Source organism: Panthera tigris, chromosome C1 (genome assembly GCF_018350195.1).
Source record: "Panthera tigris isolate Pti1 chromosome C1, P.tigris_Pti1_mat1.1, whole genome shotgun sequence".
NCBI classification, from domain to species: domain Eukaryota; kingdom Metazoa; phylum Chordata; class Mammalia; order Carnivora; family Felidae; genus Panthera; species Panthera tigris.
The window spans coordinates 194,662,583-194,679,295 of record NC_056667.1 but is presented as its reverse complement, the minus strand read 5'-3'; the positions used below and the strand labels follow the sequence as shown (position 1 = coordinate 194,679,295).

Sequence of the window (16,713 nt, the reverse complement as noted above, 5' to 3'; positions counted from 1 at the left end):
TTCTCTACTGCAAAACAAATAAGTCAAATGTCTTGATTTATGCTGTTTGTGTAATAAATCTTTTTTTGAGGAAAGATTGTCTTACAAACAATCTCATTTCAAATGAGGTATATAAATGCTTCCTTCCATTCTACATTCTATTGGATGCTTATCTTTTTATTTATTTTTATAGATGGTCTCTTATAAATTAACTAGGTAATGTTCTTAATGGAATCACACATTATACACAGATAATGGCCTTCCAGTGAAATATGCATGTCAAATCTTAGCTAGAGTAATGAGAGGAAATAAACTTGAAGACAAAAGAAAAAAATGTTTATTTTTGGAATGTTAGACCATTATAGCTATGCAGTCACAACCTTTAATTTCATTAATGACAAACCTATTATACTAAGGGAGTCAGTCTTTAAAAATGAAATAATTAGAATGACCTGGCAAACCAGTGTTCACAGTGGGAGATACATACAAACACTGTTTCCAAAATTTAGCTTTCAAAAACAGTGAAAAAAGGACTAACCCACAAAAAACTAATTTAGAAATATTAACCATAAAATCTTACAGAATATTAAAATGAAAAAGATTCTTATCTTTTATTATTCCTGGCAACTGCAACTCCAGATGTTTATTTCCATTTCTTTAAAGTGACCTAAGAGAAACATGGAGTCAATAATTCAATCATAAACTAATAATAGTTAAGAAGCAGTTTGATCATTTGACTGAAATGAAAAGTGACTTTAGGTTATATTTTTAATGAACTGCATTCATATTTTTAAAGAATCTAGACTATTAATAAAGAAAAATGTAAATAAATTTTCTTTACTGTGGTAAATAAGTCAGTTTTCAATCAAATGATTTATTTTTAAAGTTTGGGGATTTTTTTGTTTCTTTTTTGTTTTTATGGTGTGTGTGTGTGTGTGTGTGTGTGTGTGTATGTGTGTGTGTTTAGTAAATAGGCTTTAGACTATTATTTAGAGTTCTGTTAAATTGCTCTTCTAGGTATAAAGCAGTGAGAATTTAAAAAAAAAATCCGTGCTTATTCATACACCAGTGGAAATGTTGTGTCAAATATTTGAATAAGTAAGGCGGCTTAAATTATACCCTTTTAAATGACTATAAGTGAGAAAGAAACTGTGAATAAAATTATGATTCTGTCATTAAAGAATCTATAAAAGTCCAGGGAAGACTATGCCATGTGCAGATACAGTAAATGAACTCTGAGTACTTTTACTTCCTTTAGTCTCACTGTACACATTCATATGTTTCAAAGATCCATGTAGTGAAGATACCATTGTCCAACTAGAGAAAGTAGGGATTAACACCATTACATATAGGATGTATCATTATGCATTATTTTAGTCTTGCCTTGTCCTTGAGTGCCTATGATTTAGAAATACCATACTCCTTCAACATTCCTTGAGATGAGATACTGAAGTCAAAACCAACAAAACCTTTCTCAGAAAGAAATTTATGATTGTCGTGCCTCAATTTGGGAAAGCTTGTACACAGGCTCAGAACTAGAGCTTATTTTTGATGTGTTGGTGTAAGAAGAGCAGAGGAAAATACCCTGAAGCAATTGTGAGTTCCCTAATGTTCATAAGTGAGTTCCCTCCTCTAGTTACATGTTCTGGTGACCCCAGACCCCAGATACATCCTCTCTATCCATGGAATTACCAACTCATGGAGCTCTGCCTCTGAGTGTGTATGTACATCATTCAACTCCCTGAGTCACAGTTCCCTCATCTCACAGTTCCCACATCTGTTCAAAGGGGAGTTCCAGCATAAAAGGCAACTGGCCGAGGGTGTGGCACATAAAAGGGGCTTACTAAATGGGAAGAATGATGAGGATTCAGAGGGGAGTGTTCATTTGTTCATTCCTTCATTTAAGTAAACATTTATTGCATGCATGCTCAGTGCCTGGCTCTGTGCTACTGCTGGAGTTACAGAGGAGAATGTAAGAAATAAAGGCTCCTCATGGAGCCTACACATGGCATAGCTGCATTATAACCTTCATTGTTGGCCAATCCCATAGGATTTCCTCATCTGTGTCCCTAATGGAGACATCAGCAGCTATGCTGTGTCACCAGTTGTAGTCTTCCTTAGAATCTCGCCACTAACGGTGCTCTCTGGTTATATTTCTACTAGGAGTGACATCTTTGCTCATATTACACAACTTTCTAACTTCCATCTCTCAGCACTTGTAAACATCTCAGGACCAGCTTCTTTCAAGACTTCCCTATCCATAAGGTCTCTTTATCAAGTGTAATGTTAATGTGACTGAACGAAAATGATTGTTGCAGGCAAGACCGCCTTTCCAGTTTCCTGCTAAGAGACTTAGAAAGTAGGAGAATAGTCATTTGAAAAAGCATTTGAAATTTCTACTTTGGACTCAGCTTAGTACTATTTACGATGCTTGAAAAAACAATTAAGAAAGCTTAAAGTTTAAAAATAGCTTGGTGAATGTGAAATATGGACAATATATCAGCAGTGGTGTTTTTTTAGAAATAACTACAAACAAATTGTTCTGATAGTAATATTTATTATTATATTTATATATTGATATTATATAGATATATACATTAATATTAATGTACCAAATTCAAACGAACCAAGGATTATCTTAAGACAGACAAGTAATTCTTTGAGTTGTAATTATATACCAAGAATGGGCCATAAATTCTATGTGATGAAAAGACATGTTCTACCACCAGTCAGGGCACAGATAGCTATATATCAAATAGCCAACAATTGCCAAATAACAGCTATGGAAGTTCCTGGGTTGCCAGAAGCCAACAGACCATACTGTGAGGGACCATTGAAGTCTTGGAAAGCTGTGGAGAACAATAACACATGCATAAACCTCTCACCGAGGGAATGAGTAGGGTTTCCTGTGGTGCTCTACACAGGGCACCAACAATATCTTTGTTAAGGTATGCAGATGTCTTGGTATGGTACACAGGGCAGACACCGATGGATGAACTACTGACAGAAACTTGCCCATAATATATCTTTCATCATGCATGTTTCATCCCGCTGATGAACAACTTGAACAGACTGCTTTTGAAGTTTCTTCTGCCGGCCTTTTGTGGGTCAGCAAAAATTGATGTCATGTGAAAAATTAAGCAACTTTACACTGTCCTGCCTTTCAAACCCAGATATTTGCATAGGGTAGGTTTCATGGTATACATTTTTTTTTTTTTACTTTTTCAAATATGTGGACATTCCATGAAATAAATAATCTCTCTCACAAGAACATCATGTCTCCTTTAAATGTGCTATTTGCCATCCCTTTATTCCCATATTGTATTCATTCACTTATAGCAAATCTTATCTTTTCTTAAACTAAAGTTATGTTCTTCCTTCCTTATGGCAGTGTTGTTTTAGAAAACTTTTCCGTAATGTGCTTCTTTCCTCCGGGTGTCCCTGTTGAAAGAGATGATGCCCTCTCTTCTTCTCACATATGTCATTTTCATATCAGTGTTTTTGGGGGGTTGGTAGTATAATTAGATATATAACTCAACAAATAGTGAAAGAATACCATGTGTCAGGAACTGTCTGAGGCACTAGGGCCATTGTGTTCATTCTGCTTTCTTAGAAGTATTTAGAAACATAAAGGAAGGAAATATAAAAGCAAATGCAAGCAAACTATTGTACTTTACCACTATTTTATGCTTATCTTCAATTTTTTTAAGTCAGGCTTTCATCTTTCTCTTTTCGAAAACTTTTGTATTCTTTAAGAATTCTTTAGATACATCGCTTCGCGGCCTTTTGGCTAAGATCATGTGTAGTATCTGTTCTTATCAGTTTAAGAATTCTTAAGATATATTTTTATTATAATATTACATGCTAATAAGTTGGTCAATATATATTTCATTATAACTTTGATTTTGCTATTTTTGAAACAACATGTACACTATGTAAACAATTCTAATTCTGGTCACATATGCAATCAATGAATATTTGTTAAGTACCTACTATGTGATAGGACTATTCTAGGTGCTAGGACATGTTAGGGTACACAACAGCCAATTAAATACTACCATTGTGGAGTTTATGTTCAAGAGGGGAGGAGCAAACCATAAACAAGTAAATAGAAATGTGCGTGTGTGTGTGTGTGTGTGTGTGTGTGTGTGTGTAATTTTAGAATGAATGGACCTAGATGGCATCACTGAGAAGAATACTTGAGGAAAGACATAAACGTTGTAAGGGACATAGGCATGGATTGTCTGGAGGATAACTGAAGCAAAGGGAATAAGTATAAACAAAGATCCTGAGGCAGGAATGTTCCTGGCAGATTTGAGGAACATCAAAGTGTACTGTGTGACAAGTGCAGAACGATAAGGAATAGAGTAACAAGAGATGAAGTCAGAAAGTAATAGGGGCCTGTTCTAGGGCTTTCTAGGTATTATTAAGGACTTTGGATTTTACTCTGCATTAGATGACTAGCCATTGCAGTGTTATATACAGAAAATTTAAATGAGATGGCTAGCATCTTAATAAGATTACTGTAGCTTGCATATTGAGATTAGACTACAGGAGAAGAGGGTAAGAGATTATTTTTTAAAGGTGTATTCAACAGAGAATATGCGGTGTTAGAGAAAGTTAGTTTTCAGGTGTGATACCAATGGCTATGACTGGGCAACTGGAAAGAGTGTTACTATTAATAGTTGGAAAGGACTGGGCATAAACTTGTTTGGGGAAGAATATCAGGAGTCCAGATTTGGACACATAATATTTGAAAGGCTCATTAAAGTCGCAAGTAGGAATGTCAAGTAGGGAGTTCAATATAAGGGTTGGAATTAATGGGAGGAGTCTGGGCAGAGGGTACAAATTTGGGGATCATCGGTATTTAGGTGCTATTTAAAACCATGAAACAGTATAAAATTATATCTAAGGAGCAACTAAATTAAAAAGATACAAAGTCCACTTCTTAACACCAGGGAACGCCAAATTAGGATTTGGAGAGAGAAGGAGAAATAGCAAAATAAACAAAGGAGGACCTGTGTGAAAAGTGGGAAGAAAATTGGGCTGATTAAATTTTTCAAGAGGAAGGGAATGATCAACAATGTCAGTGCTATTGATGGATCAAGCAAAATGAGAATTAAGAAAGGACTGATAGATTTACCAATATGGAGATTATCAGTGGTAATGGAAGATCATAAGCTCTATCTCTAGCATGTTATCTAGGTTCCCCTTTAAGATATAAATGATCATGTGAGCGGCACCTGTGTGGCTCAGTGGGTTGAGCATCCTACTTCGGCTAAGGTCATGATCTCACACTTCACGGGTTCGAGCCCCACATTGGGCTCTGTGCTGATGGCTCAGAGCCTGGAGCCTACTTTGGATTCTGTGTCTCTCTCTGTGTCCCTCCTCCATTCACATTCTGTCTCTCTGTGAAAATAAATAAATAAAACATTAAAAAAATATAATAATATTAATAAAGGATTATTTGAATATAATTTTGTAAATCATAAGGTGCTATACAAATGTATTATTATTTTGACAGTATATTAATTAAAATCTGTTATAAGATTATTTACAGGCAAGTTCATTGATTATTTTTAGAACAGTTTAATGCATTTTAATGAAAATGATTTCAAATGTTAATGTCCATCTCCATGCGATAGTTTATTTTAGTTGGCTTCTAGAATGGACTGGTGTTTGCCTAATAGAAAGGACAATGTATTTTGTCCCTAGCTTATATTGGAGAGATTCAAATATCAGACAAAGCACTGAGTGATATTATGAGGTTACAGGAAGGTTAATGCTATTTAGGCAGATGGTGAATTGCAAATTCAACCTGTTGTCACAATAACGAATATGTGAAGAAACATTGGTGTTGCAAATAGGAGAAAAATGAAACAGTTTTCTTTCACATGTGTACACAAATTTATTATTAACGGCTCTCTCATAGTAGAACTAGTTATTCTTCACAAAAGACTGATTTTTACAATCTGACTCATCAGTCATTACAAGAAACAATATTTGAGATTATATTCAGTGTATCTTTAATAATTACTTTGATATATCTTTTTCTAGGTGGCAATGGCTTAAGCATTTAATCTAAAGAAAATTTATCTTATGTGTAATTTCCTATTTATTGTTATATATCCATCCTTTTGTCTCTAAGAACAGATTCCATAGTGTTTATTAATCCAAGTCTGATAAATATAGTTCCTATCAAGAAATTAAATCATATTCTCTTTGAATACTGCTTTTCCCTCATTTTTGCAGATATATTACATAGCTAAAACTCTCATGTGTACTTGCTGGGATATTCTTATTTATTCAAGAATGTACTCTAGTCAGGGCCTGTAGGTGGCTCAGTTGGTTAAGGCTCTGACTCTTGATTTCAGTTCAGGTCACGATCTCACAGTTCATGAGATTGAGCCTTGTGTCAGGCTCTGTGCTAACAGCATGGAGCCTGCTTGGGATTCTCTCTCCCTTTTTCTCTGCCTCTCCCACGTTCATGCATGTGTGCTCTCTCTCTCTTTTTCTCTCAAAATAAATTTAAAAAACATTAAAAAAATAACACACTCTGGTCAATATGGTTACTAAATCTTAAAGAGAGCAATGCCTATGTTTTCTCTCACGTTTTAAAAAATGCCATAAATTTTGTCCATGTTTGCTGTTATAAAATGAGATGTGTTTTCTAGAAAAAACTCCCAGAAACATGAACAGTGAATCCTAGTGTACCTAAGATGACTATCAGAGGATGAGCTGCCCTCTGAAAGCAGCCGATTAAATAATACACAGGTTTGGAGCTGTCACTTGAAAATACTGCTTGCTTACCTAAAGTAGTAAGTGATTGAAAACTCACAATAAACACCTTTGAAATGGGATTTATGAAAGCTTCTTTCAAAATTTCAGGGAATCATTAGATAGCAAGTAGGTCATTATTCTGAAGTCTTCTTTCTAATATAGAGGTTCCTCAAAACAGATTGGCAAGGAGGAAAGAGAGAAGGGCAGCTGCCTAGGGAACTGAGTTATGGACTGAGTATGCATTGTCAAAACAGGGTCAAGTCAAGAGAAACTGATGCTACTGTATTTTTTAATCTTGCAGAAAAAAATAGCAAACTTTTATTTGGTAGGCAAGTTCCCTGCCCCAGTGTTTTATAGCCTTAGAACTTCAGTCTGACTCGTTTCAGAGCTACACTAACACCTTCTGATGATTTTGTTAGCAACATTTCTAGTACTCAAAATGGGAGATCGCAGATGCAACATGAACCTTATTTTTGTTTTCCTACTTTCCTACTACTAATAGTGTATTTATATATATCTACATAGACACACACAAGCATGTGTTTGTATATATACATACAAATATACATGTATACCTATGTGTGTGGTATATACACATTTACACACACATAAACACACACACACAAATTACCTGTCTTGTTACTCAGTACTAAAGTGATTAAATACTATGAATTCTGTAGATTTTTTTCTTACATTAAATCTAAAATAAGTGTAAGCGAGGCAATTATATGAATAAATTTGAATGAAAATTGAATTAAATGAATTGATATTTTGTAAGTTTGTGAATTTTCTTTAACAGAAATTAACTTTTCACATTCCAAGGAATGTATGTATAATACATTTCTATATCCAAAATGGCCTAAAAAGAAATGTGTGAAGTAATATAATTTTAAAAGAATACATCCTTGAAATTGAAGTAAAAACATTCCCAATTTGCTTTAGAATATATTAAAACATTTAAATTAAATGTAAAACAGAATAATTGTGGTTTTGTTCTTAGTATATTACATATTATAATGTGTAGCACTTTCTAATATCAATTTTTATACACTTCAGATTCTGCTATGCTAAACATTGGTGTTGAACAAATATTTATTGTGTCCCCATTGCATCCTGGGCATGTTTGTAGGTTCAGGGGAAATGGGGTGGCTAGGGAACAGGACAGTGGTGGAAAATATATTAACCAAGCTTTTGCACAAATAATTACCACTGGGAAAGTGTTGCACTGAAAGTGTAGATAGGGCTATGGGCTACCTAAATAGGAAACTCCACTAGTCTAGAATAACAGTGGGTTTCATTGTAGAAGTGGCATTTAATTGGTGAGAAGTAAAAGAAGTTCTTCCTCATGTGAGGACTTCCTGCAAACAACCTCTCTCTCTCCTCTGGACCTGGCACCGTAACCCCCTACACCATTTTCTGCTGTATCTTAACTACCACCCTCAGCCCCAACATATACAACAACCAACCACTGATTATTTTTCAGAGATACTTAAAAGCTGGACCATAATGAGCAACTTCATAAAAACTACTTTTTTGTTGTTGAGAAACAAGTTAGGAGACTTTTTCTGTGCTTCAACTAAAAGGTTATGGTGGCTTGGTTGAAGTTGGGTATGCAAACAGAGAGAAGTGGATAGGTTTAGACAATATTTAAAAAGAGAGCTGAGGTGATGCAATTGAGCCTTAGAAAAGGCAATGACTTGTCCAAGGTCACAAGTTAGGGAACAGTAGAGCAGGAAGTTTTATCCACTTGACTTCTTGGAGACTGAATGACTGTTAGGGGTAAATAGAAGAGACATGTGGTGCTGGGATGAGCAACTGGATGAATGATGGTGCCATTTACCAGTACAGAAACACAAGAATAGCAACAGGTTTGTGAGGGATCACAAGGAGCTCCCCATTTGATGTAGTATGAGGTGACAGTGAGACATCAAAGTAATGTCGGATATATCCATCAGGACCGGAGGGTCAAAGTTATGGGTCATTGGTATACTGATGGAAAATAAGGTTCTATGAGTAAATGAGATCATCTGGGAAGTGAATGTGGAAAAAATAGTGAAGATGGATTAGGGCAGTGGTTCTCAAACTTTGGCATGCACCAGGATCACTTGGAGGGTGTGTTAAAGCACAAATTTATGGGCCCCATCCCTACTGTTTCTGATTCAGTAGGTCCGAGACACTTGTGTGTTGAAGACCAGTTTTGAAGAGCTTGCCAACTCTGACTATACATGCCTTCCCCACACTGTATTGGAAGAAGTAAGGTTGGTAGCTTGAAATTGGACATGTTGAAGTTTTTACATTATGGAAATCATTAAATGCCATAATTTAGGCCTTTATTTTCCAAAAGCTAGTTTACAGGCACATCACAGGTCAGTGGAAGCCTGATAATTTGCACTTCTGGCATATTCCCGGAAAATACTGATGTCATCTGGAAACCACATTTTGAAAAATGGATTAGAGAAACATTTTACATAGCCTGAAATATTTCCGTTAATAATCTTAAGCTTTTGAAAAGTAGAGCTCCTCCAAAAAGTGATTATGTCTTAAGGGGCGCCTGGGTGAGCGTCTGACTTTGGCTCAGGTCATGATCTTGCGGTTCGTGACTTCGAGCCCCGCATAGGGCTCTGTGCTGAAAGCTTTGAGCCTGGAGCCTGCTTCAGATTCTGTGTCTCCCTCTCTCTCTGCCCCTCCCCCTTTCATGCTCTATCTTTGTCTCTCAAAAATAAATAAATGTTAAAAAAAAAGATTATGTCTTAAGATTTAATGGTAATGGTGAAAGCCATATAAGATGTATGTTTTATACCAACTGTAAAAATACTGACTTTCCATGGTTATATAGCTTAAATTGAATAAAATAATATAATTATAAACTGCTATGCAATGTTATTTTTTTCCATTTGGTTATCATTGTGTTTTGGTTGCTCAGAATCTCATTTTTTTTTTCATTTTATACTATACAAAAATTATTTAAGATTTTTTTAATAAATAGATTTTTCTCCTGATACATGAGTAGTAAATTTAGCTAGACCAAACATTAATTGCAACATTTCAAGATTAACCAAGAATGGGGTGGTGGAAAGAATATATTTTAAATTGGGCATTTTTTTTCCCTAAAGCTAATTAGCTTTCCATCTAAAAGAGTAAATAAATTGTTTGCTTGAAAGACATTGGAAGTATAGAGACATGAAAAAGTACGTTATAAATAACTGAGATAAAAATTCATGGCTTGGCATTCTTTACTTAGAATCATGCCTCCACCTTTCTGGACAGACTTAAACTAACTAAAGCCATTAATGATATATAAAGTTTGAGTGTCAATTATTAATTCACAAAATATAGTATCAGGAAGCCTAGAGTGCTGGTGTCTGCATGATTAGTGATTCTCTTGCTGAAGATAGATTATTTGGAAAGTCAAATCTTAGTCACTAAATAATCTTTAGTGAACAAGGATCAGAAACAAAAAAACTAGTAAGATGTGGTGAATACGTGGGGGACATCATTAGAACAGCTTGCTTTTTAAATTTCTATTATTCCTATTAGTATTATTAATCAGTTATTGAATGTTACCCCTGTGTCAGCTGCTGTGACTCAAGATCTAGGTAGGCAGTGTGAATAGAGATTAAGAGAGCAGGTTTTGCAGTCCAATAATGAGGTTATGATGTAGGGTTTTTTTTGTTTTGGTTTGGTTTTTTCTTGGGTTTTTTTTTTTTTTGATACTTCTTAGATAAGCAGAGTACAAAGTTACTGAACACCATATTTCTAGCTACTTTAGTAGAATCCAACTCACGGGGTTTTTATGGGGATTAAATGAAAGTATACATACAAAGTGTTTAGGAGAGTGACACTCAGGGGTGGGTAGGTTTTTATTATATCATCTCATTTAATCCTTACAATGAACTTTATTACTATAAACATTATTAGCTCAATTTTATAGATAAGAGAAATGAAACCCATACATGCCACATTTTGTTTGAGGTTTTACTGGCAGTGGTGGAGCCAGAGTTTGAACTTTGCTCTATATAAATTTGAAGCCTGAGTGTTCCCAACAGAGTCAAAGTAACTCAATTTATTAGCGAAGATTTCCCCTTCCTTTGGAAGTGCTTAGTATTTTTACTGTGCTGTCGGTATTTTTATCGGAACTCAACTTTTTCCAATCCTCTGAGCTGACACTCTTTTTAGCTATGATAATACATCCCATTCGGTTACAAACAAGTCTTACTTAGGTTTTTATTTTTTTTCCTAAGACAAATGTGCAATCTTTGCTGTGCTTTATTATGCCCTGAATTTGCCATTGCATGACAACCACCTTCATGTTCTTGATAGTACATGTTATGGAGGCTCCTAAGTGCCAACAACAATAACAAAGTATTATGGTACAGAGAGTCTGAAATTCTCCCTGTATCAAGCCCTGAATCCTCAGGCTTTAATATTATCATTATCATTAAATATTTACCAAGTTCCTACTGTGTACATGACCCAAATGAGGCGTTACGAAAAGAGTTAGAAATGATACAGAGAAATGCAAGCAAAACAAAACAAAGATGTTTCTGTAGCCAATTAACATTTTTAATGTTTTCATTGATTTTCTTTGTGATTTATTTAAAAAAATGCTAAATAATTTGAAGCCCACTTCACTTTCGAAAGATCCTAATTCTGTTTAATTTACAGTATAATCACCATTCCAAGGACCTTTATAATTTATTATTTATAGTTTGATATAATTACCAAACCTAGCACAATTTCTTAACCATAGTAGGTGTTCAATAAATATTTGATTATATATATCTATATCTATATATCTATATATCTATATATCTATATATATAGATATATAGATATATATAATTAAAGCGGGATTTTAGAACACAATAAATTGATACCCTACATATTTATTAAATGTATTAACCACTCCTGAGTATTTTTGAGGAATATTAGTTTTACTGAAATGAATTGTGGTGATGTTCTTTTTGGTCTCCTATCTAAACTGAACAGTCCTCAGTTTCCCATCTAGATTCTGCCTGATTCCCATCTAGATTCTGCCTGATTCTGTCGCTGCATCTCTCTAGACCTCTTTTCTTCATCTATAAAATGAAAGAATCAAATAAATTCTTTCTAAGACTTGGTCCAGATCTCAAATTTTGGGATTTATTCTATAAGATTTAAAAGAAAAACAAGAACAAAAACAAAAAACAGGCCCTCCATAGCAAATTACCACTAAACTGTTAAGATCCCTTCTGCAGAATCAGTCTTTGATAAATCTTCCCTTTCATGTGCACACTTTATGTCCTAGAAGTATAAACATTATTACCTGATGATTTAGGAGACTTCACAAATTCCACAGGAGATCCTGAAATAGACAGCATCACATTAAAATCCCAGCAGGGTTTAGTGGTGAATATGGATTTAACAATGAGGAGTCTCAGCTTTCGAACAGCACACATTAAATGAACAAGTCCTGAAACACTGTACAATTTCTTATTTTTAATCTATACACAACTGCAGCAAAAAATAATATGTTCTCATATGTGATTATGTAACAGTTTTCTAGAGAACAAACAACGAGCATCAAAAATGTCTCTTTCTTCCCCTGTGTTTTATAAAGGTGTCTTATCAGTTAAGGGTAAAATTGGAAGGGGATGTGGTTGTAAGAGAAAGAAATTGCAGACTGCCTTTAGCACACTTTCCTGTCTCCTTTCAGTTCTTCCACACACCCTCATCTCACCAACCACAAACAAAGAGACATGTTCACTTCCTGGAGTTGATGTTAATCCTGCCGCCTGGGCCCACTTCTTCATTCCTTCATACTTCCTGAAGGTCTTTCTCTAGGCTTCCCATGATTTTCAAGAGGTTAGTTAGATAAACTAATTACCAATTTACTTTTAACTCAATCATTTATTTATTAATCATTCCTTTATTGAGTTTCTACTACAGATGAAATGCTTTCACGGGTGCTGGGGTTTAGCAAGAAACAAATCACCTCCACTGCCTTCATGGAACTCATAGGCTAGTGGGAGAGATAGCCTATCAAGGAATAAATGGATTAATATATAACTTACTTATGCTAAATACTATGGAGCAAAAATCAATGTTTCATGAGAGATTCTAACAGGAAGAGTTTAGATAGTTCAGAATGCTTTCTCTGATGGGCGGATCTGAAGGATAAGTAGCAGTTAGCTAAACTGTGAGGAGAATATCAATTCCTGGAATGGGGACATTGGAGGAGGAGATGAAAACCCAGTGTGAGTGGAATGTAGTGAGCAATTAAAAAGTGGGCGGAATGCAAGGAAGAAGGAGCCAGACCATTTCTTGAACTGCAGGACCAAACTTAAATTCCATGGGAAGGATTTTAAGTACGAAGTTAACATAATTAAAGTCACTTAAAAAATGATTATCCTGGTGACTCTGTGGAGAACGGATTGGAGGATGATTTAGGCAGAATGAGTGGCAGGGGGAGCTGGGATAGAGTAAAGGGATTCAGAATATAGAAATATATTATTGAATTAAAATGGACAAAATTTGATGTGAGGGATATTGAAAAAAAAAAAAAGAGGAATCAAGGATGAATGCCCTGTTTGTGACATGATAGAGAATGGATCATATTTTTGACCTGGTTGGATAGAGTTGTCATTTATTAAAATGGAAAAAAAAATGAGAAGTTGAGTACATCTGGGGATTTGGGGAGATCAGTTTTGGACACGTTATATTTGAGATGGCTGTGAGACCTCCATGTAGAGATGTCAAGACCTATATATGTCTCTCACAGCCCTACTCCAAGATCCAGACATGTGCCTCAAAGAGTCATCACCAGGGGAAGGGTGAACCTGGACAAGCTCACCTAGAGATGAAGTATGAAGCGGGCCAGCACTGACCTATAAGGACTTTAGTGTTAAGAAATCAGAAACAATTCACTGTATTGTGCACCTGAAACTCTATGTTAATTATACTGGTATTAAAGTAAAAACTTAATTAAAAAAAGATAGAAAGGAATCAGAAACAGGTGCTAAAGTCTGCAAAGGAAACTGAAAGAAGAAGCCAGAGGAAAGCCAGGAAAGCAGCAGAAAATGTTCCAGGAAGGCATGGTCAACAGTAGTACATGGTATTGACAATTCAATTAAGAGGGAGCACTTCTTTAGAGAACAGCAACCTTGCCCCAATTAAAATGCAAGAAAACTTTAATGATGTTAAGAATATCAAATCCACTGAAGTAGTCAATGAAAGTTATTTTTCATGTAGATGAGTGTCTTGGGACTCTGGGTGATATTGTAGGTGGATAACTTCACTGTTAGTGAAAAAGCATGGTATTTGAAAATAATACATTTAACATGAAATTTCTCTAGTGGAAATTCCTAAGAACTGCACTATTTAGAGTGATCCAACCCACTATTTAGAGTGGGTTGTTAGAGTGATCTTCAAACCCACAAACCAGAAGATCATGACCTGAGCTGTGGTCGGACACGAAACCAACTGAGCGACTGAAGTGCCCCATATAATAGCTACTATTTCTAATACTGAATATGATGACCAGCCCTGGGTGTGACATTGCCTTAAGTGATCAGATGACTATAAGTTTTGTTTTGTTTTGTTTCCCCACTGAGATCTGACTATTTTTAAGGATTTAAAAACTGTGAGCCTAGAAGCTCTCTAGAGTTGTGTGAAGAAAGGATTTATATGGGGGAAAAATAATGGTTTTCCAGGTTTTAAAACAGAAATGACATGAAAGACCAGACCAAATGTGATTTCTTTAAGGTATGAGAAGTATGCAAGGTAACTGCTATGATTCATCTCGCACTCATTAGAGAGTTTTTCTATTCTCAACTCTCTAAAGTCAAACCTTATGTATCTTGATCACCATTTGTATATCCTGGATATGACACACAGTTAGCCCTTGAAGTATATTTACTGAATAAATCAATGAATAGATGAATAAATTAGTACTGTGTAGCTTTCTTTCATATGCTATTTGTCATAGTATATGTACATGTATTTATTTATTTTTTAAATGTTTATTTATTTTTGAGAGAGAGACAGAGGCAGAGACAGAGTGTCAGAGGAGGAGGAGCAGAGAGAGAGGGAGACACGGAATCTGAAGCAGGCTCCAGGCTCTGAGCTGTGAGCACAGAGCCCAACGTGGGGCTCGAACTCTTGAACCATGAGGTCATGACCTGAGCCAAAGTCAGATGCTTAACCAACTGAGCCATCCAGGCGTCCCTGCATTTATTTGTTTTTAACTTGATATTGTATAGCCAGTATGTTCCATGAGCCCTGAGGTCCTTTTGTTTTGGTCTCCACTGTAGTGACCAGCACAGTTCCTGATATTAATTATTCATATTCATGTTTCTGTTCAATTTTATAAGTGGTGAAGATGTTGTAAAATCATATCAATAATAGCCAACATTTAGTGTTATTCAAGGTATCTTAGATGTTTAGCCAATATAATTCTCTCAACAGTGCTTTGAAGTTGTTTAATATTCTTCCAGATTTGTAGTGGAGGAAGAGTTAGAGTTAAAATCATTTTCCCAGAGTAACAAAGCTAGGATTCAAACCCAGACATTCTAGCTCCCCAAATTCAGCACATCACCACCACACTAAACTGTTTTATGGTATTTATAGTAAGTTGTTGCAGTTAGAAAACATTTTTATTACCCACTTATTCTTTTTTAAAAATTATTTTTAATATTTATTTATTTTTGAGAGAGAGAGCAGGAGCAGGGGAGGGACAGAGAGAGAGGGAGACACAGAATCCAAAGCAAGCTCCAGGCTCTGAGCTGTCAGCACAGGGCCCGACGCTAGGCTTGAACTCAGGAGCCATAAGGTCATGACCTGAGCTGAAGGCAGATGTTTAACTGACTGAGCCACCCAGGCACCCCTCCATTTATTCTTCTTATAGAATTAATGAAAAAGCAAGCAGTCAACTGTAATAAAAAGAAACGTATTCAGAAATCATGATCAATTTAGTTTTCAGCTAAAGTTCTCTCGAATTAATGACATATCTTGTTCATTCTTGGGGTTCAGTGTTCTTTCTGAACCAAAATATGTTTTACCTAGAACATGCAGAAGATTAGCTTTTGTTTCTTTCCAACTATAAAATCTACTGCTTTGGGGATGTAAATATTTACCTCTAATGCAATCTGATTAAAGAGCAAATTGGAGAATCAAAGCTACAATTAACCATATAGACACAACTGCTTAATTCAAACAGCAGAGTAAATAAGTTAGAATGGTATAGATGAAGAGTGTTTGATTTGATTAGCCTCATTAGTACAGGATTGGTGCTCTCACCTTTTTGCTCTGAGATGTCTGTGGTTTCATTTCCTTAAAAATCTCCTTCTGTAAGAAAAATTGCTGACATTTCATCATATGCAAGATGAGGACAACTTTTTTTTGCTAAAAAATTTGAAACATTTACATAAATCTACTTCTTTTTAGCAATAATGTTTGAGTAATTATTTTTTACCTTAAATTCAGTCTACTAAAAAAAATTGTAATTTTTTTTGTGTACTTCAGTGTGTAGCTTCTCCTGGATACTTTTTACTTTTAAATAAAAGTGGTCACTTTGATCTGAGGACTTGGCCTCTTAGGATGGATGTGAGACTTCATATTATATTTCTCTTAAACAAAATGTTATTCTTAATTTATTATAATTTAAGAAATATTTATTCATAAGTGACTATTGGCAGATACCCTTTCAGCTCTGGCAATGATTCTACCCCCATGGAGCTAAAATCTAATCAAGTGACACATACATGAGTGTATAAATAAATAATTTCCAATAATGACAAGTGCCAGGACAGAAATAAAATAGGGTTATGTGACATAGATAGAGTAGCTAAGAGAGGGGTTGGAAAATATAGAATACTTCGGATACAGTGCTCAGAATAGTTTCTATTTAGCTTAAGTGTGGACAATCATTTGTTTACATATAGGAGGTGACTTATTCATAGTTCATTATTTTGAACT

General features: G+C 35.1%; 1 protein-coding gene and 1 pseudogene across 1 annotated transcript in view; both read left to right on the top strand.

Annotated features, from left to right (window-relative positions):
* Positions 1 to 16,713, top strand: part of ERBB4 (erb-b2 receptor tyrosine kinase 4) — a 710,253-nt gene that overhangs the window by 585,654 nt on the left and 107,886 nt on the right. The gene's annotated exons all lie outside the window — the stretch shown is intronic.
* LOC122241802 lies at positions 3,750 to 3,864 on the top strand (annotated as a pseudogene).